The sequence below is a fragment of the Spermophilus citellus genome (genome assembly GCF_964194105.1).
Source record: "Spermophilus citellus genome assembly, chromosome: 12".
Taxonomy (NCBI): Eukaryota; Metazoa; Chordata; class Mammalia; order Rodentia; family Sciuridae; genus Spermophilus; species Spermophilus citellus.
This window is the reverse complement of record NC_138198.1, coordinates 2615876-2635011: the sequence shown is the minus strand read 5'-3', so window position 1 is coordinate 2635011 and position 19136 is coordinate 2615876.

The window sequence follows — 19136 nt, the reverse complement described above, 5'->3', positions numbered from 1 at the left end:
TCACAGATCCTTGTTCTGCATTTCGAAAGTTCATGGGCACTTCTCATGAGAAAGTTTATCTTTTTTTTCTATCTCCAAATTCCTATCTCATGCTCACATCTTAGGAAAGCTACCTGCTGTCAAATGCAAAATCACAACAACTTAAAGATCTTAATCAACTTTATTTTCAGTTCTAGAATCAGACAACATTTTACTCCCTAAGATAGAGTAAGCATTCCACTGAGCTGAGCATTCCATTGGTTTTGTAGGAAGAGCATAGGAAAGTAGGATAGAAGAGCAAACAGCGGAGTGGTCATTTCAAATTTATTTTCCTTATAAGGCAGGGACGGGGAAACAACAATAGAAAAATAACTAGTTAGCATCTCATTGCTTTTGTGCAAGGATTAAAGCAGAGGGAACTTCATTATCACGTTGATTGAAATGGTCATATTTAGAAAATTTGGCTATTATCTCTTTCCTGATTTCCTGGAAGGTCAGATGTGGTTGATGTGGAATGTTAACCTGAGCGACTCCATTTTGTTTTTTCGTCTGCTCTGTTGGAGTCCAATAAGAGAAAACTAATCCAAAACAAGGGCCTCCAATTATTTTGATTTAACACTCCCACTTCAAATGCTGCAAGAAGAGGGGAGAGCTCAGAAAACTCTTCATTCTAGGCCCAGGGGGATACTAAGGAATCACGCTATGGTTTGGATACGAGTTGTCCACCCCAGTGTTCCTGTGAGACAATGTGGGAATGTGCAGAGGTAAAATGGTTAGATTAGGAGAGCTGTAATCTAATCAGTGGATTAATCCACTTGTGGGACGAATGATATGAAAGGCTGATGGTACTCAGTGGCAGGCAGGGTGTGGCTGGAGGGAACAGCCCCTGGGAGTGTGCCCTTGGACTATGTTTTGTCTCTGGCTCCTTGTGCGTCTCTGCTTCCTGGCTCCCACCCTCTGAGGAGATCTCTTCTACTCTGCCATTCCGCCATGATGTCCTGCCTCATCTCATGCCCAGAGCAACGGAGTCAACTGACGTGGACTGAGACCTCTGAAGCTGTGGCCCCCAAATAAACTCTTCCTCTTATAAGTTGTTCTGGTCAGGTGGTTCGGTCAGAATGATGAAAAGCTGATGAACACAGAGTGATCTATCCATGGATGGCCATCCTCTGACTCCTATCCCAAGGAGTAGCCAGAAACCATCAGGGAGCATTAAGAAGGGTCATTTCCATGGGTGATTTGTTTGGATGGACAGACACACAGCTCTATTGGTCAACTGGGGGCAGACAGGCATATTCAGGTCTAGGGTGTAGCCAGGATGGTAAGCAGGTTGGAAACACATGTTCCACAGGATGTTTTTGTTAACAATGGTGGGACATTATGTTGACCACCTTCACAGTTAGTCCACACAATAGCCCTCTGAGGAGGCCACCATCAACCACTCTCTGGTGTGGCTTGCGATGCTGGTGCCCCAGAGTCTGAGCTCCTGCCTGGTCTCCCAGCCATCATGGGGCCGAGGCAGGGTGGACAGCAGGCCACGTAGCTGGGGTCAGGGCTGGACCCCTGCCTCTGTGAAGTCTCCCCCAGATCAAGTTGCATCTCATCTCCAGGTTTAAGGCAAATAAGGACAGGGGACGGATGGAAGTGTATTTGCTGTGCCGGGCACAGTTCTGTTACAGGTAGCCAGCCCAAACCCAGGAAACTGCTTGGATTCTGGCTGCCTGCATAAGACAATAAGCAAGTGATATAAAAAGAAAAAAAAATGAATTGACTTGTAATTTTGGCTAAAACTGAGGAGAAGCAACTAAACTGCCACCCCTCCCCAAGAAGCATTTACAATGTATAGAAACAAAAGCCAGGAGATAGGTGTCTGCAGATTCAGCTAGGCTGGGCTAGCCCAGGGCAGGTCACCAGGGTGCTTTCAGGGATCAAGGGGCAGATTTTTACTTTCCATTCTCAGCATGAAGAAGTTCTAGGAGCTAAAATAATCCAGAGCTTTTAATTTCAAAGAGGGCTCTGTTTCATTACCAGTTCTCAGGAGCCTCGGCTGGGGCTGGAAGGTTCTGTCTGAGGGTGAGGGCCTGGGGAGCAGGGGTGCCTTATTTACCCCCTACCCCCCCCCCCAACTTGGTTCCATTTAACAAGCAGCCAGCCCCTTAGTAAACCCTTTTTTGACTATATATCTTATGTACAGAAGAGGTGTAACCACATCAAGAAAGGTTCTAGAATGTTCTTGTTGCTGTGGCTCTCTCCTTGTAATCTCGGGGGCCACAGGCTCGTACCAGGGCATCCACAGGCTGCAGAGAAGTGGAACCCCAAACATGATTCTAGTTTGTTGGCTTGGGCTCAAACAGTAAGAAAGGAAGTTGGGTTAGGAACAAATTTAAAGAGATTTAAGAGCTCTCTGGCTAAGGGTTAAGTTATGACACTTGGCATGGGACATCCACTTTCTGTAAAGCTTGAGTTTGGGGGAGTTTCTTTGGGGAGTTGGGACTTAGATGGAGATGGTCATACAGTTTTGAATGCAGCTGTTCTTAGTGTGAACTTGCATGCTCTAGTTGGAATGACAAGGGGGAGAGATAGTTGGAAGGACCCAACTATCAGGAGGGACCTGGGAGTGGCAGACCCCTCAAGGGTGGGATTAGGGAATGGTTAGGGGGCTAGTCTGCTGGTTGAACCCCCAGAACTTGCAGCTGCTGCCTGCTGCAGGACACCCCCCAGGGCTCAAGACTTCCATCAAAGCTACCGTCCACCTTTCTAAACGGTGATGTTATCAGCAAAATCAACCCCCTAATCTCCTTTAGTCTGAGTGCTGCACTCAGGGGTCCTCTGGTTTGGCCAGGCCCTGGGCTGCTACAAGGTGATATGTAAATTTATGCAAACGCGAGGTAAATCAGCCTGGGGCTCAGAATCAGAATCTCTTTGTTCTTGGCTGTTGTGGGACTGGGTCTCTGGGCTGCAGCCAGCAGTATCGCTTGAATCTCTTGCCCTCTAGGGCAAATAGACTCTCAGACCTTGGCTATTTGTGAAACTTTCTGCAAATCTCCGACCTGGCTGAAGCTAATTTGAATGTTAATTAACTGGAACCGAACATTGAAAATTAAGTTAACCAAAAATTAATGAACTTGCAAAAAGGATGAATGGAGAGTTTTTAGTTCCATCTGGAACTTGAATCTTATGAGGGCCCTGGGTGAGGCGTGATGGTGTTCTTCATATCCCAGGAGCCGATAAACCTAGCATCAAAAATGTAGTTAGGCTTCTGGTCCTGAACATGTACAGACTTTCCCCTCTCCCCCTTGTCATTAATCTCTTAACCAACACAGTCTGGCAATTATTTCCATGGCATTCACATTGTCTTGGGTATTATCAGTGATCTAGAGGTGATTTAAACATCTGAGGCTTTTGGTATCCGAGGAGTGTGGCAGAGTCTTGGAACCATCCTCTGTGCACCCTCAGGGATGACTGCAGCCTTTATCACTTGTCGTATGCACCAGGGACCTGGACAGCTGCAACCCTGAGGCCAGGTTGGGGCCTTTAGACAGTCTTGCTTTTACTGAAAGAAGTTCCAACCAAGTGGGCTACATTTTAAGGTCTGGGAACCTCAGTACTTACTCCACTTGGTCTCTAGTGACATTTGCATCTTGCTTAGGTGGCTGAGGCCTGAGTTACTCCTCAGGGATGCTTGCAAATCAGTCCTCCTTCTACTCTACCAGCTGCTCCCGTGTCCTCAGGTGGAACATGTGGTGCAGAAAACTGGGAGGGAAAGGAGCTCACGTCCACTTCCCGAGCACTGATGGACGATGTTGACCCATCCAGTCCTCTAGCTACTGCAGGAGCAGGCCCATTTTAAAGGGGAGAAGACTGATCTCAGAGTGGTAGAAAATGCATGCAGACTAGTGGGCAGAACTGTGCCCATGGTGCTTGGCAGAGAGGGCTGGAGCCCCGCATCCTCTCCAGGCACAGCTTGAGCCCTTACCACAAAGCTGTCCCTTCCTCGCCACCACAGTGGCCCAGAAGAGAGAAGCTAGCCTAAATAAGCTGCTGGTGATGTGGGGTAGCAGCTGCCAGGATACCAATCCTGGTTTCTAATCCCTGCTCCCCCACCAGCTGGGTATGAGCATTGGAGTGATGGTTCTACCAATTAATGTTAGCTGTATCAACTAATTAAGTAGTTCATTAATTAGTCAATTAATTGTATGTGTAAACTTGACTGGACTACCAGTGCCCAGATAGTTGGTCAGACATTGTGGGTATTTCGATGAGGGACTTTGGGATAAGACTGATATAGAAATCAGTGGACTCTGAGGAACACAAAATGTCCCCCTCATTTAACTCATTGAAGTTCTGAATAGAAGAAAGGGCTGACCTTCTCTGGGAGGAGACAGTTCTCCTCCCCATGACCTTTGGCCTGTACTTTGACTGTTGCCAGTTCTACTGTAAACAGCCTTCAGGCAGGAACTGCAGTATCATGAATCCTGGCAGTATTGTCTCCGACCTGCCAGTCCGCGCTGCAATTTTGGGACCTGCCAACCTCTACAATTGCATGAACCAGTTCCCTCTGTATTCACCATGTGTCCTGAAGAATCCTGACGGATACAGCCAGAGTGAGCTTTTCTTTTGGGTCCTTGGTTTGTACTCTGAGCTCAGAGACACTTGAGTGTGTGGCAGATGAAACAGGATGATTAGAGGCCGGTGGTCCTTAAACTTTAGCAAGGATCACCACAATTTGGAGGTTTGTGAAAACTCAATCTCTGGGCCTTGGCCTGGGAGAGCTTTATTCTGCAGCCTTCTGCAGAAGGGAGTTTGCATTTCTTCACATTCCAAGTGATGCTGTTGGCCCAGGGAACATACTTTGAGAGTCCACTTGCAGGGGACAGTCCAGCCCATTGAACCATCAGCGGCCACTCGGTTTGTTAATCCAAATGCTCTGGGAAACACTTCTGCCACTCCAGGGATAGCGATTGTGCTGGGCTCATTTAGTGCAAATGGGGTGCAGCCCATAGGTATCCCCAAGTTCATTTGCACTAGAATAGCTCACTGTACTGAGACTTGGAGAGAAGAGCCGAGTGCCCCTGGACCTCCCAGATCCGGTTTGCTATTGTCTCTCCCCGTCGCACAGCACAACTCTTCCTGGATTGCAGCCTTTGGGACTCCAATCCTTGCAGACAAGGAGGCAGCCTGCAGGCTGTGCCCCATGTACCTGAGTTTCCAAAGGTAGCACCGCCTCTAAAACATGCCTCCCACCCCTGCCACCCGCACATTAACGCCCATACTCTAAACACTAAGCTGAATCAAGTTTAGTTGGACTTCAAAGATTTGAAATTTCTGCATTTGGCACTTTTTGGCATCCTTGAGTGTATTTTAAAGCCCTGGTCAAAAATCCCAAGTGCCATCTGGATTGCATTATGGAAGGAAGTCAGGGAATCAGATAGGCGAGCTTAAATCTTTAGCATCTTTGGGGATTGAGAACCAGGGCTAGGGGTCCCAACGTCGGAGAAGATTCTTTTGAGATTACATGTTTATCTTAAGGTGACTTTGTCAGGTTCAGTTGAGTCTGAGAAGCTGTCTCCTGCTTCCCATGATGGTGTGTTTCCCATGCTGGCTGGGACATGCCACCCTCTCCTTTCACAGCAGTCCCATCCCTGTTGGTGGGTGGCTTGTGTTGAGTCAGAGTCACCTCTTCAAGCTTTAGACACCCCTCCCCACTTCTTGGTGTCTTTACCCATAACTGGCACCACCGTGTCCATTCTGAATCCGCCCACTGGTCTTCCCCTTCCCCTTCCCCTTCTGTGTTGGGGTTCAAGTCATCTTGTCACCTGGTTGCCTCCAGTACTGTCCTGTTCCAATCCCACGCTCCACTCCTGCCTCTCCTTCTCCAGGACCCTGTTCCAGGTGGCACCAGGTGGCACCAGGTGGCTACTCTCCTCTTCTGCCCGGGGATGGGCTCTCACCTTCTTCAGTCGGAATCAAGATGTCTTCATTTTCTCTCTCGTGTGTTTTCGCACACTCCTCGTTAGAGTGCTTCCTTTATCAAAGGGGAAAGACCTGTGCCCCTGTGTCACTCTCCAGAGAGCTCTGGCTGGTGACTTATGTACATGGTGCCAGGAGAAATTGCCCTCAAGTTCTGTCTATTCTCTGCTCTTGCTGGTCTCTCTTAGCGAAGGAGAACAGGAGTGCATGGTGCAGCTACCTGGATGCCTTTCACTTACAGTATGGATGCAAAAAATCCCTGTTTCCTGGAAAAAAAAATCCCTGTCTTTGGCCCTGGCAGCACAATTTACAACGTGACAGAATTATTCTGTAGCACTTGCACAATAAGTGCATGAAAAAATTTTGTTATTTTTAAATTTAAATTAATCAAATGTGTCTCTGGTTGGAACAGGAAATTACCTCCTTGATCAGAAGAATGACCTTTAGAAACTAGTCTTGCTGATGCTTCAGGATAAACTGTGTGGAAATGCTCAGTTAGCATTTAGAGTTTACGTTGATCATCCACGGACAGTTTTCAACCCTAGGGATGTTCTCCGATGAGGCTTTCCCCATCCTTTAAAAGGTGCCTTAGTCAGCTTTTCATTGCTACACTGAAACACCTGAGACAGGCTAACTTTCTAAAGAAAAGGAGTTTATTCAGCTCACAGTTTTAGACAGTTCAAGATCCGGTGGCCCCACAGGTTGGGTCTCTGGTGAGGAGGTGAGGATGTCATAGTAAACAATATCACAGCAGGAGTGTATTTGAGAGGGAGAGATGACATCTCAAAGCATAAAGCCAGCATGAGATTCAGGGGCCAGCCTCAGGCTTTCCGAGAACTCCCAAGACCTGAGGACCTCCCACTAGGCCCCACCGCTTACAGATCCCACTGTCTCGACAGACACCACCCCCGGGGGTCCAATCTCCAACACACAGACCACATCCAGACCAGACACAGCAAAGGGCCACCAGATGCTTAGCATTCTTGAGTCTCATTAGCAAATGCAAAGGTGTCTGCTGCTGAATCTTTTTATCAGCCTGATGGCTTTGGGCCCTGGGTTAATGAGTCCCTCTAATATTCTTGCAGCTAATTTTTCAGGATGCCCAGAATGCATCCACACCATTCCCTAACTCTTTTAAGTGTGCAGTTTGAAATGAGGGAGGCCACACCTCTGAGAGCAATGGTGGCCACTTGGTCTGTAGAGTCTTGCTTTCTTTCTGAGTTACTGCGGGAGCCACAGCAGAAATTAGGGAGGTATTTTCTGTGGTGCTGAGAAGAACAGGAAGTGGTCAAAGGTACATGAACCAGAAAATGCAGAGCTGTTTGGAGGCAGCCTCCCGGGGGCTGCTCTGTAATTTCCCCAGGGAAGGTCTGCCAGAGCCCTTCTTAGAAAACCTCTGAGTGCACAGGGCCTGGCAGACTCTGGGACAGTCCCTGAGGGGCTGTGTTGAGCTGGCAGGGGGAGGGCAACTTGGCCTGCAGTACCCATGGTGGGTGGCAGCTGCCCAGGTGGTGCCCCACGTGGGTGTCCAAGTCCAGTGGCCATTCCCTGTGGCTGAGGCCACCCATCTGGATGAGCCAGCTTGGAGGTCCAGCTGGTCCCCACAGATCAGAAGGCTCATCCACCCAGGATGCCCGCTCAGGCAGATGGCCCAGGTTGGAATGACGGCTTTGGACTGACATGGGCCCTGCTCTGGCTGACTCCTGTTTCCTGATTTTGCTGCCTGTTACAGGGTGATTGGAGTTCTAGCTGACCCGGGGGGTGGGTGTCTGAGAAACTGACAGGTTTCTGGGCTGCTTGAGAGAGTGGCATCTGTGCCAGGTGCTGTGTCGTGCTTCCTGGAAAGACCAAGTAGGTGACTTTGAGCTTTGTAGGCCTGGCTGGTGGCGGGGGCGGGGGGGGGCAGAGCTCACTACAAGAAGGAACCCCAAATTACAATAAAGACAGCCCATGGCACCTGCTAGGAGGTGCAGTGAGATCCACTGCAGTCTAAACCCCTGGGTTCAAGCCCTTACTTAGAAAAAGAATAGTGATCATTATCTCTGGGGAAGTCACCTCAGTACTTTGGTGGCCTGTGGGGGGAGGTGGGGGGAGGACTTTGAAGCCGAGTCATCACTCAGCCATGGAAAGTTCATGCCACTGCTAGTGAGATGGCTCTGGAACATTCCAGAAGCACTGATATGACTACACTCTGGCCATGACATTTATTTTGAAATAATATTGCCATAGGCCATAGTGTACAACAATACCCCAGGACAGAGACCATTGAAAGGCCATTCACAAGTGATCCCATTCTTATTTTCTTAGTAGGAATGCAAGTTTAAAAGTAATTGTAGAAATAATCTTGGAATATGCTATGGGCACGGCCGCTCGTCTTCCCCCAGAATTCAGATGTTAGAACTAATCCAGGGGTGATGGCTCAGGAGGCTGGGCCTTTGGAAGATCAGGTGGAGCCCTCATGAATGAGATTAGTGTCCTTAAAAGCCCCAGATAGCTTCCTTTATCCTTCCCCCACATGAAAACTCAATTAGAAGTCACCATGTCTGAACCAGGAAGGGGGCGTCATCAGACACGGAAGCCTCTGGCACCTGGATCTTGGAGACTCAGTCTCTAGAAGTGTGACAAATGAATTTCTGTTACTTATAAACCACCTGGTCTGGGGCTGGGGATATAGCTCAGTTGGTAGAGTGCTTGTCTTGCATGCACAAGGCCCTGGGTTCAATCCCCAGCAACACACACACACACACACACACACACACACACACACCCCAAAACAAAAACCACCCAGTCCATACTCTATTTGTTATGGCAGCCCAATTGGACTAACACAGAGTGAGGAAGTTCTTTCTAAGAAAGACATAAGACCTAGGAATGATTGACATTCTTATAAAATAAAATGATGTGGGCAATTACTCAGCACAAGTCAAGTCAAAAGACAAATGAAAAACTGGGAAAATATTTGCAACTCATATACGAAGGGTTAATTTTCCCAATTTATAAAGAACTCCTACAAATCAACAACAAAAAGACCAATCACCCTAAAGGATAAGAAGTGAAAAACATTAATAAATAGTTCTCAAAGGAGGGAAGACAGACAGCTTTTAAGTGCATAAAATGAGATTTTACCTCATTCAAAAGAAGAAACATACAAATTAAAGGTAGATGGACAATTTCAAAGAGAAGTATTTTTTTTTTAATTAATTAGTTATACTTTTTGGAAGTTGGCAAACTGATGTAGGAAATTCACAGCAGAATAAAAGTGAAAGACAGGTTTTTGTTTGGGCCGGGGAAGCTCCATTGGAAAGGCAGAGAGATTAAGACAGTGTGGTATTTGCAAAAGCAGATCGATGGGTGTAATGAGAAATCTCATTTAGGGACAGTTATTTAGGGAAAGCACCAGTCACTTGATTTATGCAAAAAAAAAAAAAAGTCACTGCTTTACAGAGGGAAAAATTTTTCCCCATTAAGTGGCACTTATTCAATTAGATATCCATGTGAAAAGAACTAGCCTTGACGCCTACCTCCCAAACTCACAATGAATTGCAGATGAATGACAGTTCTACATACAAAAGGCAAAATTAATAAATCTCTGGAGGAAGTAGGACATCTGCATGACCTTGGAGCAGACAAACATTTCTTAGAACAAGACAGAAAAGGTGTATCTGAGGAACTTGCAGAACTCCTTTAAGATAAAGCCTGTCTGTATCTCAAAAGAGGACATGACTGGAGAGAAAGGAGATCTTAGGAAGGAAGAAGGTACGTGCAACACGTCGATCTGGCGAAGAACTCGTGGCCAAAACATGGAAAGGACCCTTATACATAGATAAAGACCCCCACACCCCCAAAAACATCACCAGAAAAATAGGCACTCCTTGGTAAAGGAGCCCCAAATGTCCTTAAGCCCATGAAAAGGTGCTCAACTTCCTCAGCAGAGAAGCCACAGAGTGATGTAATCATACACAGTGACCAAGTTGGCTGGTGTGAGAAATAAAACCCACAAGGGCCAGTGTTGGGAAGGATCCAGACTGTCCAGTGTCCATGCACGGTTGGAGGCGGGTCTGCGCAGGCCCAACCAATCTGGGGAGCTGTTGGGCCATATCTTCTAACACTTAGCACAGACCTGTCCTTTGACGCCTGGGTAGGTGGGTGGGGTAGCTGGACAGAAGCCAGGACATGACATGAATGGGTTCACCCTGTGCATGCTTCAGGTTTTTGCTGGTGCTGGGGATCAAACCCAGGACCTTGTGCATGTCATATCCCCAGCCCCCCGATTAGGAAATACTGTTGTAAAACGTTTGAAAAACAAGCTATAATGGAGTTCCAGAGAAACAAGTCTTCTCCTTTTTTTCTGGTTGGAGTTTAAAAGGGGGCACCATCCGAGAAGGGCAGCTTGGCGTTCCCTACTGAAATAACAAGTGCAATCCCACCTCTGGTTTCCACAGAGAGACTTGTGCAAGATGACGTTGCTTTGTGCGTAAAATGAAACTTTGGAGATGACTTCAGTGTCCCCTGTCAGCTGGCTGGTTACCTATGCTCTGGTATGTTCATGTGATGGAGAAACCTATGACCACACAGCCAGGCGGGTCACTCATGGTGTCCGGGCACGGTCTCCAAGGCAATAGGGGAAACTCTACGGTGTTCCATGTGCCCTGATAGGTCTTTGAATCACATGAATGTATCACTGATTGAAATGCATGGATAATTAAAATTAAAAAAATTTGTAATCCTAGCATTGTTAGGTGCAGGACAGGCTGAATAAGTGGTCTGCAGGGCATGCCAAACAAAGTTAGCTGCAGGATGACCTGGCCACTCAAACCCTCTCTCTGGTTCTTTATCACCTGTTTGCTTCAAGCCCAAACACCCAAGCCCCCGTTCAAGGATGAACACTTAACCCCCCTTGTGACAACAAGGCAGCTTGCAGACCCAGAGACCCCATTAGATTTGGGCTACAAAAACTCCCTCCTGCCGGGTCCCTCTCTCTCTTGCTCTTGCTCTTTCCTCTCTCTCTCTCTCTCTCTCTCTCTCTCTCTCTCTCTCTCTCTCTCTCTCCTCTTTTGCACTGCTGCAATAAAGATCTCTTGGTCGCTCCGAGTGTTGTGGTCACTTTCCTTTCAAGCATAATATAATTTTTTATTATTTTCTCATCTGCAATATCCTACATGCTTTTCCAAGGTCCCCAACCTCCTGATTACTTGAAGTTCTGGCATCTGACACTTGTTATTATGTGGTTGAATCGATGTGCCCGAATGAATCCAACCTGCCAAGCTCCTGCTGTGCACAAGTCTTCTATTTTCACCTGACTTATTTCACCTCTTCTGATTTATTTTCTGCAGGTTGTCCTCTTAGTAGTGACATGGGAACCCTGGGTTGTTCCCTGAGTCATGGGATCAGGCGCTGTCCATTTGGGTGGCTCTACAAAGTTCTAAACCACCGGAGGTTTGTAAGGAACAGAAATTTGTTTCTCACAACCCTAGACTCTGGAGGTCTGAGAGCCAGGTGTCAGCAGGCTTGGGTTCTGGCAAAGGCTCTGGTCCAGCCTGTGGACAGCTGTCATCTCCTTGTGTCTTCCTGGGGGGCAAGAACAAGGCTGCTGTCTGGGGCCTCCCATTCACAGGCTCTGCCCTTGTGAGGGACTCACCTCCTCCTCCCACCATCACCTTGGAGGTGGATTTCACCTTAGGAATTTGGGGGAAGACACATTGCGGGCTCTGTTTCCAGGCTCAGGACCCTGGCTGTTGGCTCCCACGGGGGCTTCCTCCATCCCTGGTGCCTTGGGCAGGAAGAGCCCTTACTGGTTTAGCAGCCCCTGGCCGTTTGGGGCTCAGGACAGGCTCAGGATGAATTTGAAAAGGAGAAAGCAGCTGTTGCCCATATGAACTTGGGAGGACGGAGGCAGGGCCGCGAATCTTGTCCAGCTCACAGGCAATGGGAAAGAGCACCCTCTGGGACCTCTCCTGGGGAGCTTTTGGCCCACAGGCATCGGCGAGGACTTGAAGTGCAAGTCGCGCCAATTTCTAACTCCTACCACGGAGGCTGCTTGAATGTGGCAGTTGTGTTGTGGACGAGGGCTGTCTTTGTCCCCCTCTTTCCACATCGTTGGACCAAGGGCAACAGACTTTATAGTTTGTATGCACTTCAGTCCCTCTCGGAGTAGGAGTTGTTCTGCTGGAAGAAGACCACCCGCCCCGGTCCAGGTGAGCATCCTCAGGGCCTGCAGGCACTCATCACCCTCCTCCACCCTCACCTGCATCTTGCTCTGTGAATACTGCGCCTGCATCATCATCTCACCCCAGTTCTGCATCTCTGAGGAACAAGAGGATCATTCCATGTCTGTCTATGGTGCTCCTACTTGGGAGAAGGACCTGGCCAGGCTTGGCATGTATTTTATTTTACTTTTGGTCCATCTTCTATAATCACAGATGTCTTGATTCTGTGGTCCGCCTTTCTCTAAAGCTTACTGAAAACTGAGTGAAGTGCTACTCATCCTTTAGTGAGTTGAAAACATTTTTTCAATGCTCATAATTATAACAATATTTCAGTTCGATAATTATTTGCAAGCCAAACAACTTGTTAAGGAACCTCCAAGACATTGAACATATGCATGTGTGTATGTGGTTGAAGAGATTTCTTTCCTTGCAACATGAAATGGTTTTCAGAGATATAAAGGCATTTGCTTGTAATTAAAACATAATTCTTGCATATGTTCTGGTTGCGAGCCTTTGTATTGTCTTTAAATTTTTTTAAAGTAATTTGGGGAGTGACCGGATATTGAATATTGCAGAAAACTATCTGGGAAACGTTTAGCTGACAGGCATGGGCTGACAGGTCCCCAGGGCAGACTTCATGGGTAGACGCTGCCTATAAATCTAGGGTGCAGTTACTGCTGTTGACACATTTAGCCTGAGTTGCCACACTGGAAATGTGTCTCTGTGTCCCCTGGGATTTGCGTCTGGCTCGTGTTGGGTGAAATGCTCATTTTCATATGTGAAAGGGCAGAACCAGCCATGACCGCCCTGGAAGGTATCTGCTGGTCTGGGGGACCAGGAGGATCCAGGCTCTAAGAGGGGCGTGGTGTGAGGTGGACTGGTCAACCCCACCCTTGCTACTCCCTGTCCTTGTTTTGGGCAACACTAGCTCAGGCCTCGGAGGAAGTACACCTCCTAAACCTTTCTCTGTCTGGGGCCCAAACGAGTTGGGGTGGGGGGATCTTGGTTGGACCAGCTGGTGACCAGCAGTCAGGACCCCACCTGGCAGTCACCAGTCCCAGCCAGATGTGATCCAGGATGCCACCCCAAAGGCTGAATCTCCTAATCTCCCATCTCCACCATCCACAACAGGGCTTTAAAATTTCTGGTTGAGAGACATTGGTCGAAAGTGACTGGTACTTTTTGTTTTTTTATCATGGGGGGAGAGAGCCGAGCTTGTGTTGCGACGTCCGTTGTGGTGAGCTCAGGGGTGTCAAGGAATGTACATTTCTTTCTGGGGTCAGAGAGAAGTTTTTTTCTTCTTCTTCTTTTTTATACCGGGGAATTGAACCCAGGGCCCTTAACCACTGAGCCACATCCCCAGTCTTTTTTCACATTTTTATTTTGAGACATTGGTCTCACTAAGTTGTGTAGGGCCTCGCTAAGTTGCTGAGGCTGGCTTTGAACTAGCGGTCCTCCTACCTCAGCCTCCTGAGCCTCTGGGATGACAGATGTGCGCCACTGTGCCCAGAGAGAAGTACGGAAGGCCTCCCGAGCTTTTTGTTCAAGGACATAAACTCTCTGAGAGTGAGATGCAAGAAACCTCAAGTTCTGAGAGTGTGATGTCAGCCCTCGCAGTTCTTGGTGGTTGGGGCCGGCACCGAGGACGTGAGCTAAGTGCTCATGGACCATCTGCTTCTCGTGCTTCTGCAAAAGAGCATCACCGGGAAGCAACTGCGTTTCTCTTTAAAGAAGCAGTGTGGGCTGGGGACGTCGCTCAGCTGGTAGAGTGCTTGCCTGGCATGCCCAAGGCCCTGGGTTCCAACCCCAGCACCACTCTGTAATCTCACTATGCAAGAGTGCATTCCCTCCTAGGGGAGTGTCAGTGGTCTCTGCAGAGGGCCTGGTGGGCTTCGCCCTGCAGGACAAGATGTCCCCCAGCAGGGAACATGGATCCGACTGTTCTGTGGTCTAGCTCAGCACATAAAGGCTCCCGGAAGCTCGGTGGCGTCCAACAGCAACGTGCTCATCCCTCCCACAGGGCCGGGGCTGACCGAGCTCGGCCAGGCGACCCTCACGTGGGGTCTCTGGTGCAGGCAGATGGTGCTCAGGTCCTCCCTGGTAGGCTCCGCGGAACGGATGCTCTGTCTGGTTGCTGTCTTCGTCCATGCACCTGGCAGGAGGGGTTGGTGGAAGCTCCCTCTGGTGCCCCGGATGGAGGGCCACAGGTTTTCCCCAGGTGGCTGGTGCTTCTTACTGGGTGGTGGTGAGTCCCAAGAAGGAACATCCCCAAGGCTAGTCCCAGAGTTCACAGGAAGCTTCAGAGCCCCTTATCTAGACTGAGAAGAGCCACGACTTCTATGGGCTGAACAAGTCACCAGGTCAGGCCCGGGCATGGACCCCCTGCCTGGTGCCCTGACGCAGGGGCTCTCTCAGAGACTCAGCTCCTCAATGAGGACAGCGGTTCCTCTGATGCCCCTCAGTGCTCCTGTGTGAGGGAGGGAGATGGGACACGATGGGAGGGCTGGCAAGGCCTGGGCACTCAGGCACCGTGGGACGTGAGGACATACCCACTGCCCCTCAGTCTTGCCTGAATCCACTGTTTTTACTTCTGTACCTTCTTGTCCACCCCTGGGGATGGACCAGGATCCCATCTGAATAGCTCACAGTTGGGTCCCACCACCTGAAACAGCCATGCTGGGGTGGAAAAAATAAACTGATAATCCCCTGGTGCATTTTGACCAGGAGCTCAGACTCTACTGGATCACAGTCAAGGCAATGACATTTTGCTAGAGGAAGCAACAGCATCAGGAGCCAACACAGAATGCTCTTCCACCCTGATTTGGGTTTTGAAAATTAATCTTAACAGATATGAAATGATATTCCTACCCTGCGTAAGAAATAGCACTGGGTTCGAGGGATTTCACCAAAGCACATAAAAGACTTCCACCCCACCCCCTGTGCTCTGGGTCGGTAAGTTTCCATGTGACCTTAGAGAGCAATGTCACCCTCCCCTGAACACGAGTCCCGTGCCAGGCATGGCACCAACCCAGGCATGCAGGTCGCCTTCTTGAATCCCGAAGGCAACCTTAGCAGTGGACTGACAGCATTCCACCATGACAGACGTGGGCTCTGAAGCTCAGAGAGGCGCAGCCACGTGTCCATGCCCCACGCCTCGGTGGTCTTTCCCATCACAGTAGGCTGCCACCAAAGAGCTGTCTGGGTGACAGGTTCTGCCTTAGTCCTAGAGCCTCTGCTTCTGCTGCTGATCACATGCTCCACATCAGCTGGGCTGGAGGAAGGAAGTGAGGGGGCCCCGCCTGCTGGGGGGTCCACTGTGAGCTCAACAGCCAGGATCAACAGAAAATATGTCCCGCCACTGAGAAGGCCGCCCAAAGATCTGTGTGAAAAACGAACCTGCTCGGTGCCAAGTTTGTTTATTCTTGCCCAACAATGACTTCCTGTTTCTAAGAAAAAAGGCCTGCTGGTGGACACAAAGACCTTTCTTACAGAACAATTTTGCTGAGCTCAGGCCTGTGACTCAGTGTCATGTGGATTGTATTTCCTGTCATATGCTCTGGGCTGAAGAATCCAGGAGAGATGTGTGGGACGGAGGCTTGGGGAGGTGGGTTGTGCCCAGGGTAGATGGGGCTGTCTCCCCCATCCCTTCCTGTGGCGGGGGGCTCTCGGTGGGGAGGGCTGCAGAGGATGCTCTCCCTCTGGGTTCTGGGGCCTCGGATGCTGGCACAAGTCAGAGGTTTTGTGGCTTCTTCTGAAATGACACTCATTACTTGGTGTTTGCATTCATCTACGAGGGCTACTGTCACTGAACACCACAGACCAGGCAGCTTAGGCAACAGAAATTTATTGTCTCACAGTCCCGGGGGCTGCAGGTCCCAAATCAAGATGTCGGCAGGGTTGGACCCTCTGAGAGTGTGAGGGTACTCGATTCCAGGCCTCTCTTCTGGAGGTTCATTGGTGACCTTTGGCATTTCTTGGCAATTCCCCTCTCTCTGCCTGCATCCCCACGTGGTGTTCTCCCTCTGTGCCTCTGCATCTGAATTTCCTCCTTTTAAAAGGATCCCCATCTGTCACTGGGTGTGGTGGTGCATGCCTGTAACCCCAGCAGCTTGGGAGGCTGGGGCACGAAGATCAGAGGTTCAAAGTTGGCCTCAGCAACCTGGCAAGACTCTGTCTCAAAAATAAAGTATATTAATAAAAAGTGCTGGGGGTGTAGCTCAGTGGGTAAGTACCCCTGGGTTCAATCCCTGGTACAAGAGAGAGAGAGAGAGAGAGAGAGAGAGAAAGGGACACCCATCATATTGGATTATGGGCCCCTCCGACAACCTCATCCCAACCCTATTTCCAAAGAAGATCCCATCCACAACTGGTAGAGGTTAGACAATTTGGCTCATGACAGGTTGTTTTGAAATTTTTTCCTTTCTAATCCATCTCCCTACAACCCCTGCTAATAAACACACTAGGTGCATATGTCAGTTAGGGGATGGGTGAGCTTCTGTAACAAACATCCCCCATCCACATGGCTCCAGATGGGCAGCACCCTCTGCTGCACACAGGTAGCTGGTAGAGACACACAGTGCAGGGCTGACACAGTCTCTATCCCCTTCACCCACCACCGGGAGCTCAGAGTGCTCTGTCTTTACTTGTCATGTGTAAGGAAGGCGTCTGGCCTGGAGCCAGCCTCTGTGTCCCTGGAAGTCTGGCTGCACACAGCTTGCTGGTCTGCACTGAGCAGTCACGCCCACACCTCTGTGCTGGCCATGGAGGGTGTGGTCCTAGGATTGGATTCTTGGGTAACAGGACACGAGGGCGCGACTGGCCAGGCGCTTGTCCTCCTGGACCCAACGGCTTTCTGTTGCTGTGATTACCCCGAGTGCTGGTCCAGGACAGATCCGGCCCCTGCTGCACCTGAGCCCAGGGCTGGGTCTGGTTGGCGCTGCCCTGGCACCTGTGTAGGTGCCGTGTCTGCCAGCTTCCGGGCTGTGCTGTTGATGGCTGCCACCTGTGACCTTCTTGATGGACGTGCCTTTGGCCCTGCACAGATCTGGGTCCCTTGCTCAGGGTGGCCCTCAGCCCTGGGCTGGCTGGTGCAGAACTGAGATTCTCTCCCTTTCTCAAAGGGACACCTGGGCACCCTCAGTGCTGCAGCGTGGGGTGGGCTAAGGCTGGCACTGCCTGAACTTGCACCCTGGTTGCCCGCCTGTCCCCTCCCTCACCCCTCCCCACACTGGCACTTCCCCTAGGAGAACGTCTTTTAAGAAGTCACACAACTTCTCACTTCAGCTCTGCTCCCAGGACTTCCTAGCACGAGAGCCGAGCCTGGCACAGAGCACGTGTGGGGGAAGGCCAGAGTTAACAGGAAAGAAGGGGTGTCACTGCTAGACACCAGGCTCACTCCTACCCTGTGACTGCTGGTGAATTCCCACTGGCCCTGCAGGTGATCGGTTCAAACCCACATTACAGAAGAGGAACAGGAAACCACGTGAACAGGCCATGGCAGAGCAGATCTGTGTCCCCCGAAATCTGCACAGCTGTCCCCATGGTCCACGATGAGGGAGTTTACTTCATGGGACATTCCTGGTTGGTTCGTGCGTGAAAATTCAATGCAGGGTACAGAGTGCAGCCAGTGGCCGCCGGCACAGAGTGACTGCTCAGTGCACTGGAAAGCGTGACAAGAGACACGCATATGCACGTGCCCCACTCGCCGCACACACGCGAACACACCTGCATGGGCAAGACACACCTGCCTACACATGTGCACTTGTGAATGCATGCTCACATATGTGCACACATGTGCATGAGTGCACGTGCACACACACACACAGAAAGCCACTTAGAACACCTGTACATAGTCCCACTTTGTTCTTTGAAGGACGTTCACCACATTAAAGACAATGTCACAAAGCCCCTAGGATCCCTTCTTCCACGTGGTCAGGCTGAGATCTGGCATCTGCATCTCATGGAAGGCAAACAAACCAGCTCTCGGCACAGTGTGAGGGCTTCCTGGACGGCCCTGGTTTGGGGGCCTCTCTCTCTGGCGCCTCACGCATGGCTGTCACTCACTGCTGATGGCTTGGGGACCAGCATTAAGCACTTGGAAATGTCCCTTTCATCCTGTCCAGGGGCTGACCCGAGGCAGATGGAGAAACTTCAGCTGATGCTCCCTCTGCCCCTGCAGTCAGGGGTGTCAGAAGGTATTGTCATCCTGACTCTGACACACAGATGTGTACAAGAACCTGGTTGGTCCCATCCTGGGAGCTGTGACTGGGAAGGTCTGGGGGCGACCTTGAACTTCGCCTGAAATGAATGCTCACTGCCATGCTTACTCCAGGTGACGCTGGACCATGGCATTCCTCGTGTTCAGATGGCCCGTTCATGCCTTAGAGAGGGAGGTGATCCGTCACCTCTTGATGGCCCACTAATGACCCCTGATCTCTGTGGCCTGAAATAGCACAAGCCTTCTGCAGGTCACAAATCTGGGCACACCCTATGGTGGGCAGGCTTCGCTGGGCCCCTGCTTCAGATCCCTGATGTTTTAGTCAGGGTTTTTGTCCCTGTGACCAAAAGACCTGACAAGAAGAACAGCAGAGAGGAGGGGAAGTTAATTTGGGGCTCCAACAGTTCATAGATAGTCGACTCCGTCGTCCTGGGCCCAAGATGAGGCAGAGCCTCCTGTTGGAGGGTGGAGGAGGAAAGCAGCCCAGGACAGGCTCACCAGGGCAAAACATGGACTCCTAAGGCACGCCTCAGTGACCCCTCCTGCAGCCGCACCCACCTGCCTGCAGTTACTGCCCAGCTGACCCGCATCCGTGGGTCGATGCACCAACTAGGGTTAGGCCCCCAGGACCCATCATTTCACCTCTGAGCTGTCTTGCATGGTCTTACACATGAGATCTGGGGGACACTCATATCTAGACAATAACACTGGGGGTGTCGTTGGAGTTGTGACCCTGTGGAGCTCTTGGGAACCACACAGACAGG